Source organism: Saccostrea cucullata, unplaced genomic scaffold (assembly GCF_032062105.1).
Source record: "Saccostrea cucullata isolate Sc308-1 unplaced genomic scaffold, CSIRO_AGI_Scuc_v1 ctg440, whole genome shotgun sequence".
In the NCBI taxonomy this organism is placed as follows: Eukaryota; Metazoa; Mollusca; class Bivalvia; order Ostreida; family Ostreidae; genus Saccostrea; species Saccostrea cuccullata.
In genome coordinates this window covers 275011-288222 of record NW_026928801.1, presented here as the reverse complement: position 1 = coordinate 288222, position 13212 = coordinate 275011, and positions in this window count along the sequence as shown.

Genomic DNA, 13212 nt, shown 5'->3' with positions numbered 1-13212 from the left:
CAAATTATAAAACAATCATCGAGTTATCTTTTCCAATTGTTCTTTATATTTTCTGTAGTTTGTTGGTCAAAGTACCGAGTTGTTCTTTCATACATCTTTTCTTCTAGATATCCTAGTGTAAGGTTGGCATAAGTAGGGGCCATTTTCGTTCCCATTGAAAAATGGCTTCATGAAGAAAATCCAACTTTACCTCGCAAATATAGAATTCCAAATATTCGCAGTGAACCCGAGGAACAAACAAAGGTTCGAATCAACGTTGCTGTAGAAAGAGTTAAGGGTGAAATAGAATTACTACGCATGAGATCAAGTGTCTCTCAACAAAATGTAATTAACATTGATGAGCAAATGAATGCAGCATTACAAACAAAAGCAACGGGCAGAATCTTGGAGATTCTACTAAGCATTTGGAAATTAGACTGCGAAAAAGAGGAAAAGAAATCTCTTGATAGATGGCGATATAAGGAAATTTGGCTACTTGACTACGTGAGAAAATTCTGAAAGGGAGCAATTAAGGAAAAAATTCACAAAGAGTCTACAACTAAAAAGAACAAGGAGAAAACAGTACCAGCAACTAACTCAAGACAACAGGAATTGAGCTATGCTGAAGCAGCCAGTAGACCAAAAAATCCAAAAAATACATCTAGTTGCAAGGAAACATCTCAGCAAATTAACAGAAATTCGTTTCAAATCCCTGCTTCAAAGAATGGGAGATAAACAGGGAAGATGCAGCATCGAGAAAATATTAATAATTCGACAAAGTTGTATAACAAGAACAAATTCCACCAACCTCAGGGAGGATATTCAACAGAAAAACAATCTTTTAAAAACAAACATCCTGGACAGGGATCCATGAAGTCTTTCAATCCTTCTGGAAACTTATTCTGAAGAAATGGGACAACTTACATAGGAAAGAAATCCTTACATTATTTTTTAGGAGGAGGCAAACAGAGCCAAGGACAAAGATTTCAGCAATACCAATACCTGCAAGGACAGAGGGAAACTTGGGAGGTATAGACCCAAAAGTGATAAACCTGTCAAGTAGGCCATTAAACGCAGCTGAAATAAAGTTATTATCAAAAGGATTAAAATTCACACCAACACCTAGTGATTCTAATCTTCAGGAATTATCTAAGGATATCAAGGAATATACAAGAAAATTAAGACTAGCAGAGTTTTTTCATAAGGATGACGAAGACGAAAACACGTCTGAAAGTGATCTTGTAAGGAACAAATCAAATTTTAATCCAAAGAAAGGACGGAACAGTCTCCTTGACACTGTTTGTAATACGCTGCAAAATATATCTTTAAGGAATGAAAAAAATATTACAAGAAGTAATTTACGAAAAGAAGAAGAAAAGGCTGTTCAATCACTGACAAACGATTGTTCAATCGTAATCAAAGAAGCAGACAAGGGAGGGGCAGTAGTGATTATGAACACAGAATACTACAAATCAAAAATATTACAAATGCTCAATAACAGCGAGTTTTACGATGAAATATCAGAAAACAGTGACAAAAAGACAATGCGAAAAATCAAAAACTTGATTAAAAACCACAACACAACGTCCTGTTTAACAGATAAAGAAGATGACTTCTTAATAAATTTTGATTTCAGAGAAAGTACTTTTTATGGACTTCCTATGATACACAAATCTAAAACAATAAAGGAAGCGATTAAAATACAAAACTCTGCATATGTTACATGTAACGATCCGGAAGATCTCACATTTAGACCTATCGTAGGTGGACCAAATGCTCCTACACAAAGGCTGAGCCATCTTATGGACATATTACTGAAACCTTTATGCTTAGAAGTAAAAAGTTATGTTCGTTATGATCTGGATTTTCTGAGACATCTACCTGAAAATGTTAGTCATTATGCCAAACTAGTCACAATGGATGTTACCAACTTGTACACTAATATTACTACTGATCTTGGTGTCAAGGCGCTCGAAAACTGGATTGATAAATATCCACAAAAAATTAATGAGCGTTTCAGCAAAAAATTCATCTTAGAGGCGAGTAAGATAGTATTGCAAAATAATACTTTCTCCTTTAACGACAAGCATTATGCACAAAAGAAAGGAACAGCGATGGGAACGAAAATGGCCCCTACTTATGCCACCCTTACACTAGGATATCTAGAAGAAAAGATGTATGAAAGAACAACTCGGTACTTTGACCAACAAACTACAGAAAATATAAAGAACAATTGGAAAAGATACCTCGATGGTTGTTTTATAATTTAGAATGACAGCGATGCGAATCTAACAGCTTTCCTATATATTATGAATGATCTAGATCCTGACATCAACTTCACAATGGAAGAAAGTTTACAAAGTATTCCATTTTTGGACGTCCTAATTAAAAAAGATGGAGAATGTCTTTCGACAGACATATACTACAAACCGACGGACACCCATCAATATCTTCATTTCAGTTCCTGTCATCCTAGCCATACAAAACGCTCGATCCCGTACAATTTAGCTAGAAGAGTCTGCACAATAGTTAGCGACGAGAAAACAAGAGATGAACGTCTAAATGAATTGAAAAAATATTTACTTGAACAATGTTATCCTTCCGGAATCATTGAGGACGGGATAAAAAAGGCCACAGAAATCGACAGAGAAACACTGATTAATTCCTCAAAAAGTGACAACCCGGATACCTCAATATTACCGCTTGTAACTACCTACAATCCGAAGAAAAGGAATATTACTCCTACAGTGCGTCACCTCAACAACCTTCTACAGACTGATGAGAAAATGTCCAAAGTGCTGGAAAAATATAAATTCATCAACAGTAAAAGACAACCAAAAAACCTCCGGAGAATATTGTGCAAATCTTTATTTCAACAACGGAATTCATACACGGTCAATACATGCTCCGATTCACGTTGTGGAACTTGCCGACATATTAAAGAGGGGAGTACTTTTACACTCGGAAATAAGAAATTCACCGTAAATGCAGATATGACCTGTGCATCAAAAAACCTGATTTATTGTATAACATGCACTGGATGCGGAGAATTATACATAGGAGAAACCGGGACCGGCTTTCGCACTCGTATACGTATACACAGACAGCATATCAACCAACCCGAATACAGAAAAATAAAATTCAGTGAACATCTTGCTGTTTGTGGACAGGGACAATTCACAGTTCATCCCTTTTATAAACTCAAAACAGAGAGCGTTTAAGAAAGACGGGGAAAAGAAAAACAGTTTATCAAGATTTTTAAACCAACTCTAAATAGTTTAATATAGACTGTCTCATGACTTAATTATTTATTACGCTATGAATTATGTTATTTTACTTTGACTCTGTAATTGTTTCCTCTATTAGCATTTTGACGTCATTGCATTGTTGTTGACGTTATCAACAGGTAACGTTATTACGTCACATTTTGGAATTGTAAAACGTCTGAAGAAATAATGAAGAAAGCGCTTACGTTTTACTGACATTGTTGCCTTGTCATTTTTATTCTAATATTTATTACCGGACACTGTGCTATTTCTTTTCATTTCTGGATATATATATATATATATATATATATATATATATATATATATATATATATATATATATATATATATATATATATATATATATGTAAGACACCCCCCGAACCAGTTTGATATATTCACCATAGTTTCACACACAGTCTACTGCTATAACCTCGCCATTCATTTACCACTTTTCTATGTCACTTTTCAATTGGTTTGTTAACAGTTGTTCAATCGGCATCAGTGCGTTTGGAGATATAGTTAAATACATTTATCTTCATAGCTTGTCTGGTATCAAAAAATAGGCAAAAGTGATCCATTTTTCACTTTTAACTTTTAAAATGTTTAATAACAAAAAGGTTGAATAAAACTGATGACACTTTTGAATCACTTTAGTTTATTTCCAAGTAAGTCGAATGTGTATATAATGATCTAGGTAAAAATAAATAATACCATAGGTCTGCAAAACATTCAAACAACCTTGGTTAAGGTACAGTTATACGATGTACACGTTTAAAATTTGCTTAAATTGTGATTGAAAGTACAGCTACTTTAATTTTAATTTCATTTACTAGTAAGTATCTTGACTATAAAGAGGGTCAGATTTAAATGATAAGAAATAAGCTGGATAGCTGAAACTGTGATAAGTTAAGGACAATAACCCATATAGACAACGGGCAAACTTATTCAAAAAAATTCGTGAAGTAGTTCATTATCTTTGCTATTATAAAATAAGAGAATAAATGTTTCGTCATAATATCTATGTGAAAAACCATTATTATTCTATAAATTTACAGTTATTAATGAAATGGCTAATTAAGTATATTGAAATTGTACCTTGATCTTTTATTCAAAATTTTTTTTTACTAGTAGTTACTTTATTTGAAAATTATGGGAAAAATAACTTCCATTCATAATTCCAGCATATTGTGCAAATATGAAAACACAATCATAGTTGACTTTGTTTTTTAAAAGATACGTTTTATTTTAGCATTTGAACTTTTGGTTTAATTTTATATAGTAAAAAGAAGTGCTAAAGATAACTTTTAAAAGACGACTTTCACATTTAAAAAAGTTATCCCCTTTGTGGGGTCAATCCGGGGTTAACCGACCTAAGACACCGTTCCTCCTCTATAACCTTATCAACTTTATAAGTCAGTATCTTAAAAATAAAATATGTATGAATATGTTCACTATGTTTTTCGTGTTGTCCCAAAATCTGGCAATACAGGTACAGATCGAAATTCCATATAATGTTTGAAGATTAAAAATATCATCAGGGAATTTACAAAGTACGTACAATGTGGGAAAAATGAGCGTTACGCCAACAACGGGAGATAACTCTTAGGAAAGGGAAATTTGTCTATTGGATTTGAACCTATACCTGATTCAATTTGCATACTCTCAGTTTGTCACAAAGCATTGGATCTGATACTTGTGGACAGTCAAAGCAAACTGGGCCTCTACTTAAGGGATATCCTGTAAAATGTGCATCGCTTTTTTGTTTATCAATGTATTTAGATTTTAGTTCCTATACAGTATTTTTTCTAATAAAATCATGTACTCGTGCCAAAGAAATTCGAGTCCATTTAAAGATGATATTTGACTGATATACTAAATCACGTCCTGATACTGTATCATGATGATCATATAAAATTTAGTTGTACTGCTCACAATAGTTTCCGTTTTATATTTTTTAAATGATAATATTTTTAACAACCATTGATTTTACAAGTGTTATGAAATTAAAAGCATGGACCAACCTGGTTGTTCACAGCCCTGGTTGTTACAAGATGTGAAGAACAATACTCCATACATTGATGATAATTTGGATCCACTCCATTCCGAGTCCTCAAAACTTCGGGGTTGAATTGACACGACTTGAAGCATTTTAATGAGAATAGAACATATTAGCGAAAATAGAACTGAAGTATTTTAATGACAACATTTATATACAAAGAAGGAAACAAATTGCACTGATGCTTTTTTCTTGGTGCGATTGAAAGCCCTGTTATATCATCTTACGAATATTGATATTCTAATTCTCATATATCATTTTCTTAAATGGAAACTAGCAAAATTTTGACAGAACTATAACTAAGATCACAAAGAAAAATGTGGAGGAAAATTGTAAGGAAACTATTCAAAATATCTTTATATTAGAACTACTTAGCTCAACTACCTGAGGATTGCTAGTGTTTGCCGTTAATTTAGCAATTAAAAGTTTATGTTTTCTAATATGCAGTGAACGCATTCATTCATAAAGTTTTATTTCAGAAACAAAGAAAGACATGTACATGTAGATAAAATTTGATGATCATCGATACAAACGTTACCTGGGGACATGCACAGCCAGTATCGAACACAGTTAATCCGTGTTCGGACGCATGACTCTCTTTGTAGCAAACCTATTTCCGTCATTTAGTTTAAGAATTCATTATATGCAAATGAACTATATAGATATAACGAAGAGTATATATTGAACTACCAGTATGTTTATGTTTATTGATCAAATTTGAAAATTAACGTAAAATTAACATAAACACAAAAACAATTGCAATTTACCTCCCCTTTACTGCATTTTTTGACGGTGTGACAATGTCTTGGAGAAACAGAGCCGAACCAGTACAGGACAAACAGTACAAAGCATCTGTAAAATGTAATTAAATATATGAGAGAGAAGTAAAATTTTGTAGATCACTAGAACAAAATAAATAGCGATCATATGGTATTTAAAAATAGACCATAATAGGCACAAAATTGAATGCAACTTGATTTATTGATTGGGCACATGTACTTGTACATATATTAGCTCTGAATGTCAAACACAAAGTACTGAAAAGTTAGAGCCTTTTTTTATTTTTTGTAATGTAATAATGATGTTTTTTTCATTTTATATCAAATGTTTGATAGAATTTTTTCAACTGAAATTCAGTTTTTTTTTTTTTTAGTATCAAGAATTCTTTTTTTCTTCATTAAATTCAAAAAATAAACTTTAAAATGCTATAGCATTGTATTGGTATGCTCAAAATATGAAATTTTTTCACTTACTTGTGTGTGTAATGCAGTTCAGGATAACAATAATACCCGCATAAGATTTAATAATATTGATTAAACGGTTGTGCAAGTGCATTTACATAAACTTTTCAGAAACCATTTCCTTATACATGTAGTTAACCAACAATGTATACGAGATACAGGATAGTCGAAAGTACGCCTCCCTGTCGAACGCCTTGTGATACTCGAAACAACTTGAGCTGATCTGGTGAACTACAACTGAGGAATGTGTTTTAGAGCAACAGTCATTGATCAGAGACCACATAGTGCCCGATTTATTAAGTTCGCGAAAGCTTTAGGTATACCCTATAAATGGAAATTATAGTAATAATCAAATTTAGCGATTTGTTCTTTAAGATGGTATTTATTCCTAGCAAGATGTAATTTTAGCGGTTTTAAAATGCCCAATAAAGAAGCTTTTTCAAATAAATTATAATAATATTTAACGATCTCAAACCCCTCGCTAATAAAGCCAAACTTAAATCCACACTAAAATTCTTCTTATACGGTATCAAAAAATACAACATAAACAGGACTGTTTTATTGATTAAACGGTTGTACGGGACTGTTTTATTCGATATTGTGAAAAGTAGTTTCTAGAAGATTAAAGGTAGCTGTTAAACAGCCAAGCAAGTTTTTCCTGGAAACCTTGATGTCGAGGGCTTGGAAGTGAAATTAATGGAAATTAGTTTGATTGTATTCTATGTTCTAGTCAGAATAAATTTTTGCGCACGAGTGGAGAACAATTGGTCGGTAATTATCGGGAGATTTCCGAGGTTTCTTGTTGCCTTTATAGATGAGCATTATCAGGTCTTTTTTCAACAGGATGGGACATACCCAATTTACAGCACTTCGTTGAAAATTTGAGTAATGGATATAGCTACTTGTATACCCTCACGAATTAGATGTTCGTTTTGAGTGAGATCAGACAAGGCGCTTTTCTGCATTTGATTTCGAATAATTTTCTGTATTTTGTTGACGGTCGCGGAACCTTCTCGGAAAAAGTGATTTATTAGAGATCTGGAAATGCGTTTGACTTTGACTGTTTTCAATTAAAATGAAGAAGTCTTTGGATTTATAAATATATAAGAAATGCTTTGCAAATGCAAGAGAGACGCCAGAGATCATAATTAAGCTCAATAACTGGGTAAGTTCGAAAATTACGTGGTTTTAATCGTCTGATTAACTTCCAGAAAAAAACAAACTCTTCTTATTTGTCTGCATCCTTAAAAACAACAAACGTGTACATGATGTAACGATCATGTTCATCGTTGAGTTCTTTCGCATGATTATAATTTTTGTAAGAGTTGTGTGTCATCCTAGTGAGCAACCTTCATTTATCCACATCATGTACTTGAGTTTCAATCTAATATATTTTCAATAAAGTTTAGATGTAAGTAATATATATATATATATATATATATATATATATATATATATATATATATATATATATATATATATATATATATATATATATATATATATATATATATATATCAATCCACATCAACATGTACTTGAAAAAGGATAATGAATATTGTATGTACTGTAATTTTTTCATGGTTCTGGGTTAAATGTTTCCTAGGTTGAAAAATTTTAATTTTTTAATTCATTTTTGATCAAACAAAAAAGAAGCAAAGTGCAAAAATGAATAAACAATAGGGAAAAACATATTGGAAGATGTTAAATCTTATTTTCTACGAAAGGAATGAAAAGCTTTGTTCAAGCAAAAATAATTTAAATTAAACAATGCAAAAGAAAAATTTTAAAATACCAAAAAAATTGAAAAAAAACTTTTTTTCTAGTATTATCTTCGATTCAAGGTATCATTGTGTGAGTTACGATAAAAATATGACAACTGTTTATAAAAGAACACTGCCAGAGAGATAAGACAGGTGTCAAAAACGATTGCGTGTCCCGAATGACAAAAAAAAGTAAACTAACGATTTCTTCCGGCTTTTGAAATTCTTATGCAATTCCAATCCCTCTTAATGTATGATAACATTAGGTTAGGGATATTAGAAAAGGATAGAGGAATTTAAGTGACGGTTCGGCGCATTTCATCCAAAAACGAACTTTTTAAACTTTGGATTTCAGAAAATTGCAAGTTTCATAAGTAAATAAGTAAATATTTCTAATTGTTTCATTGTCAGGGTCCACGCGGAAAATATACAAGCGAATTAAATCGGATGAAATGGTCAAACGACAGGCTAAGCATGCGGGAGAATGTTGAAGAGTTCGCTTCTAAGACAATTTGCCCGGAGAATAATTCGCCCTATTCGAATTATAATTAGAGTGTGCCATTCATCGGCAAATTTACCTTCTCAATCTGCATATCGTATTTATATATTTATTGGCGGATCCGAATTTATCTCTTTTACATATAGATTTTTATATAAAAAGTATACAATGATTCTAGGCACACGCATTAATTAAAAAAGTAGGAAGAACTTGCAATATATAGATAACTTAACACGTTGATTAAAAACTTCATTCAACGACAGGTTCTCGCTTATAAAAGGTATAACAAGTCTTCAAAGACATTAATTTGTAGCATCAAGGCTGACCAAATAATTTGATTTACAGTATTCCAAATGTATAGCTTGATAGAGGTCTGTAGCAAAAGGTTTTCAATGTGGGGAGAGGGGGGGGGGGGCTCAGAAAAACAAATCTGCTTAATACAGAGTTGTATTACACGTGCACCATCAGATTTATCTTTCCAATGATATATAATATATTCAGTATAAATCCAGAACAGATGTCAAGTCCCACCCGTAATTAGTTTTATGTATCAAAATAGCCCTATTTTTAAAATGGAAAAAAATCTATAGGCTAATCGGAGATAAAATTGAACAATTTTGTGATGAAAGTACTATCAGTCAAAGTACACAGATCATTAAAGAAATGTGACCGAACCTACATGAATATTCATTCAATGAAGAAATTTTCTTCAATTGAATTTTGGTTCGAAACACTTATACATATGCTACACGTATTGTAGTCATTTTTTAAAGGACCTCAACTTGTTTAAATTAATAATTGTTTATGGTCCAAATATATCTACATTGCAACGTGTTTGATGTTCCAAGTTTCATGCTTTACACGCATGCATAGTTTTCATAATCAAATCAGCATGGTAAGAGGGAAACCCAGTAGCCTTCTTCATTCACAAAGTCGACCAAAAAGAAACAAAAAAAAGATACATTGCGGGTTCCAGTAATTGTTCATCCAAGCCTCTTTCGTTACTCCTCACTTAGATATCGACAGTAGTGAAGGAAAAAACTTCAAGGGTAGTGCGCAACAGTATATTCAAGAAGGGAGGTGAATTAGTTGTAGATATCTCAAAAATTTACCAAAATCAACAACTTTAACACTTACGTCTTCTCAACTTTATACACAACCATTCCCCACGATAAATTAAAGTCCAGGCTTTTTGATATCAATGACAGCTGCTTTTTCAATAGAAATGGAAATAGTTAAACTACTTACCTTGTCATTGATAATTTACAAAATTAATTTGTTAAAACACATTCTGATTGCACACACAAGTACTCTGAAGTTGACATCAAAGAGATGCTTGAATTTCTGATTAGCAATATCTTTGTGATTTTTTGAGACCAGGTATTCCAACAATCTATTGGAATTCCAATGGGTACCAATTGCGCTCCGTTATTAGTAGACCTATTTTAAGAATCACATGAAGCAACATTTGTGCAAAATCTTATGCGTGAAAAGAAAAAAAAGAAACTCGACATTTAGATATATCGACGACGTATTGTCAATTAACAATGGTCATTTCTATTCCTACGTCGAAACGATATATCCTGGTTAGCTTGAGATAAAACATACCATAGAGTCTGACACATGTGTTTCATACTTGGATATTTTACTTGAAAAAGACGTTAAGAGTAATCTAACAACCAAGCTATATGATAAACGTGATGACTTTAACTTTTCTATCGTCAACTTCCCTTACTTATGCAGCAATATACCCTCATCACCTACATACGGAGTGTATATATCTCAGTTGATTCGATATGCAAGAGCATGCTCTTCTTATGAACAATATCTAAATCGAGGTGAATTATTAACTAATAAGTTGATGAAACAAGAATATCAACAGTCTCCTTTAAAGTCATCGATCATTTCGAAACTCTATGGTCGATACAATGACCTTTCCAGCAAATACAATTTATCTTTGAGACAAATGCTTAATGACGTTTTTTCATACTAATTGTTAGTCTAGTCCATTATTTATACACTGAATGGACGACGGATTTTTCCGTTATTTCCTGATCATGACAAGGAGCAAACGGCGGGTGTGACCGGTCGTCAGGGGATGCTCACTCCTCCATGGCACCTGATCCCACCTCTGATGTTTCGGAGGTCGGTGTTTGTTCTGCTCCTATTTTGTACTGTTTTGTGAACTTTCATTTTGAATGCTGTTCGTTATCTCCATATTCTTCATCCATTGGTCTGTGTTTTATGCCCTATAGCTCTTCAATTTTTTTATACAAAAGCTACTAGGTCTTCAATCGAACTATTGGAATTCCCATGGGTACCAATTGCACTCCGTAATTAGCAGAGTGACCTATTTTTGTATTCACATGAAGCAGAATTTATTCAAAATTTTATGCTTGAAAAGAAGAAAACACTTATTGTGGTCTTGAATTCGACATTTTGCCTTATCTACGACGTATTTTCAATTAACGATGGTAATTTCTATTCTTATATCGATACGATATATCCTGGTGAGCTTGCGATAAAGATATCACAGAATCTGAAACACATGCTTTATACTTGGATATATTACTTGAAAAAGACGTTAATGGTAATCTAACAACTAATTTCTATGATAAACGTTTGATACTGTCAATCACAAGGTTTTATTGAAGAAACTTTAATCATTTGGTATATGCGACGATAATTTTGAATGACTTAAATCGTACCTAGCAAAACGTGTACAGAGTGTCATTTGGACAGGAGATCTATCTGATGAAATGTTACTATTGGGGTACCTCAAGGTTCTTTTTTAGGCCCACTATTTTTCATCTTGTACATAAATGACTATCCACAGGCACTGAAACTTTCTCATGTTAATATGTCTGCAGATGATACAAGTACCTCACAAGATGTAACTGATAAGTCCGTAGAAAACATAGAATCAAAGATGTGTGAAGATCTGCACAGGAGTATAGGTTGAATGGAGCAAAATAAACAGATATAAATTTGTCTTATACTCAATGTATGCTTGTTGGAATGTTACAAAGATTATCAAAACGACGAAAACTAAATTTAGTAGTAAATAACCATGTCATAGTATGTGTTCCTGAGTCAAAATTACTTGGCATTATTATTGAAGAAACTTTGTCCTGGAAAGGTCACATTGAAGCACTTGTATGCAAGATCTCTAAATGAATTGGTATTTTAAGAATAATAATATATTTTATGTCAAATGATGCATCGTTGAAGATTTTAAATACCCTCATTTTCTCTCATTTTATATACTGTTGTATTATATGGAGTAATCCAAAAAATGCTGAAAATGTGAAAAAGCTATCTATATTACAAAAACGTTCCGCTAGGGTCATTTTGAGCATCAGAAATTTCCAAACGCCATCTTCTGTCATGTTTACAAAACTAGATTAGATGCCTCTATTAGATTGCCTCACCTTTAGAAAAGTCATCTTATTTTTCAAAGTATTACGTGGATTGATGCCTCATTATTTGAACTTTTTTTAATTATGTATCACATGTTAGCCAAAGACAAGAAATTCCAACTCAAATTTATGTTATGTGCTCAGGGCAGAAAGTGAGTATTATAAGAGATCTTTCGTTGTTTCAGGTAGCAATACGTAAATGGAATAGACTGTGTGAACACATCAGAAACTCGACGTTTTGTATGTTTTAAAAGAAACTATTTTAGAGAATTCAACTCAACAATGCTTCTTAATTTTGTAAATCTTGTATCTATTTTTTTTAAATCTCATGTGTCCTCTTCTTCATTTAAACTGTGTATTACTAAACCTGTCTGTATGCATGTTATTTTGTAGTACCATATTGAAACCTAGCATTGTTGCTAAAGTGTGTCATCCTCGATAAATAAAAGCTTTATTATTATTCATAACGTGATGACTTTAATTTTTCTCTCGACGTCCCTTACTTATGCACCAATATACCTTCATCACCTGCATACGGAGTTTATATCTCTCAGTTGATTCGGTGCGAAAGAGGATGCTCTTCGTATGAACAATTTAAAAAGGGGTAAATTTACATCATAATCATACAAACTCTACATGTACCTGTTAAAAATCAATGGCCAAAAAGAAAGAAAAAATAAAAATTGACTCATTTCGGATCAGACAATATACTCGAGTAATTAAAGCCCGGATTTCAGTTCTTTCAATACGTTGATATTAATCAGTAGTGGAATAGGTTTAATATCGAACTATTGACCGCTTTTTGTGGACCTAAACATTATCAGCACTAATAATTTGACCTCATGTACATGTACATTGTATGCATAAAAAAAGGCCAAATCAAATTTTCAAAGAGAAGACTTAAAGCATTTTATTTTCCGAGTGTTGAGTTTTTTTTATTTAAAATTATAATCCCAAATCTGAACAACAAAACTTCATGTTTAAAT